We start from the raw sequence: 2855 nt of genomic DNA, 5'->3' as shown, positions 1-2855 counted from the left end.
ATCACAGCAACGGGGGCTGGAACTCGTGCTTGAGTTGGTTTTTCGTGTTTGTGTGAGGCAGAAGAGGAAGATGGGTGCAGGGATAAGTGGAGGAGGGCCACCATGGGCCCACGAGGCATGGGGGCGCACCCTCCACCCTCGTGGCCAGGTGGCAGCTCCCCACGTTGTAAATTTTGCACAGTAAATTCTCAAACATTCCCAAAAAAATCATATTAAATTTGCATGGTATTCTGAGGACTTTTATTTTCGGTATATTTTTATATTGCACGGAAAAGTTAGGGAACAAACAGAAAAATACTATTTTACTTTATTTCTACTAAATAACACAAAATATAAAGAGGGTACAGAAGGTTGTGCTTCTAGTTTCATCCATCTCGTGATCACCAAAATGAACCCACTAACAAGGTTGATCAAGTCTTGTTAACAAACTCATTCCGAATAATCACGGAACCGGAGAAACTTCGAATAACACTAAGTTACCTCAACGGGGATATGAAAATCCCCAACAATAAGAATATCATACTTTTTCTTGACAGTAGGGAGAGGAAATTCAAATCCTCCAAATATAATCGATGGAATTTTTCCAATAGAGTTGATACTATAAACTTGAGGTTGTTTCCTTGGAAAATGTACGGTGTGCTCATTGCCATTAACATGAAAAGTGACATTGCCTTTGTTGCAATCAATAACAGCCCCTGCAGTATTAAGGAAAGGTCTTCCAAGAATAATAGACATACTATCATCCTCGGGAATATCAAGAATAACAAAGTCTGTTAAAATAGTAACGTTCGCAACCACAACAGGCACATCCTCACAAATACCGACAGGTATAGCAGTTGATTTATCAGCCATTTGCAAAGATATTTCAGTAGGTGTCAACTTATTCAAGTCAAGTCTATGATATAAAGAGAGAGGCATAACACTGACACCGGCTCCAAGATCACATAAAGCAGTTTTAATATAATTTCTCTTAATGGAGCATGGTATAGTAGGTACTCCTGGATCTCCAAGTTTCTTTGGTATTCCACCCTTAAAAGTATAATTAGCAAGCATGGTGGAAATTTCAGCTTCAGATATCTATCTTTTATTAGTAATGATATCCTTCATATACTTAGCATAAGGATTTGTTTTGAGCACATCAGTTAATCGCATACGCAAAAAGATGGGTCTAATCATTTCAGCAAAGCGCTCAAAATCCTCATCATCCTTTTTCTTGGATGGTCTCGGAGGAAAAGGCATGGGTTTCTGAACCCATGGTTCCCTTTCCTTACCATGTTTCCTAGAAACGAAGTCTCTTTTATCATAACGTTGATTCTTTGATTGTGGGTTATCAAGATCAACAGCAGGTTCAACTTCTACATCATTATCATTACTAGGTTGAGCATCAACATGAACATTATCATTAACATTATCACTAGGTTCATGTTCATCACCTGATTGTGTTTCAGCATCAGAAATAGAGATACCATTTGGATTCTCAGGTGGTTCAGCAATAGGTTCACTAGAAGTTTGCAAAGTTCTATCATTTTTCTTTTTCTTCCTTTTAGAAGAACTAGGTACATCAATATTATTTCTTTGAGAATCTTGCTCGATTCTCTTAGGGTGGCCTTCAGGATACAAAGGTTCCTGAGTCATTCTACCAGTTCTAGTAGCCACTCTAACAGCATAATAATTTTTCTTACTATACATTTCATCAAGCACTTCTTTCTGAGCTTTAAGTACATGCTCTACTTGAGTGGCAACCATAGAAGCATGTTTGCTAACAAGTTTAAGTTCACCTCTAATATCAGCCATATAATCACCCAAGCGTTTAATCACAAAGGTATTCTGTTTCAATTGTCTACCAAAATAAGCATTAAAGTCATCTTGCTTAAACATAAAGTCATCAAACTCATCCAAACACTGACTAGCAATTTTAGTAGGAGGGACTTCAGCTTTATCATATCTATAGAGGGAATTTACCTTTACTACCTGTGTCGGGATATCGGGAGGTTCTTCAGTAAATAAGTAATTGAGATCATATACTGCTTCAACAGGCGGTAACACTAGTAGAAAAGGGGGCAATGGTCCAGGCCAGGTCAGCCCATTAGTCCTGGTTCAATCCAGAACTGGGACCAATGGGGGCATTGGACCCGGTTCGTTAGCCCCGGGGGCCAGCCGGGCCACGTGGGCCATTGGTCCCAGTTCGTCTGGACCTATTGGTTCCGGTTGGTGGGACGAACCGGGACCAATGCGCCTCGCTCCTGGCCCACCCCCATTGGTCCCGGTTGGTGGCTTGAACCGGGACCAAAAGCAGCCCTTTAGTCCCGGTTGGTGGAACGAACCAGGACTAAAGGGGTGGTCCTCGTTGCGGCCAGAGTTTAGTCCCACCTCGCCAACCGAAGGGGGCTCACACCGGTTTATAAGCCCCTCCCTCTCTGCCTTGTTGAGTTGCTCTCAAAATGAAAATAGATGCCCTTATACAGGAAATTTGACCTAAATTCATATTGAATTTCTCTGAAGTTAGTAGAAATTTATTGTGAATTTAGGTCTAATTTTCTTTATAAGCGCATCTATGCTCATTTCTGAGTAGTTTTTTATATAGTTTTTTTCTTTTCTGCTATATTTATTTTTTTCTTTTTATTTCTGAGTTGTAATAAGTCATTAAAAATAAGCATCTATGCTCATTTTGTAGTTAAGTTAATCACAACTATTTTTGCTTCTATTTATTTCTGAGTAGTTTTTTATAGTTTTTTTTCTTTTCTTCTATATTTATTTTTTTCTTTTTATTTCTGAGTTGTAATAAGTCATTAAAAAGAAGCATATATGCTCATTTTTTAGTTAAGTTAATCACAACTATGTTTGCTTCTATTTAT

Source organism: Triticum aestivum, chromosome 7B, assembly GCF_018294505.1.
Source record: "Triticum aestivum cultivar Chinese Spring chromosome 7B, IWGSC CS RefSeq v2.1, whole genome shotgun sequence".
NCBI lineage: Eukaryota > Viridiplantae > Streptophyta > Magnoliopsida > Poales > Poaceae > Triticum > Triticum aestivum.
This window is presented reverse-complemented; position numbering follows the sequence as displayed.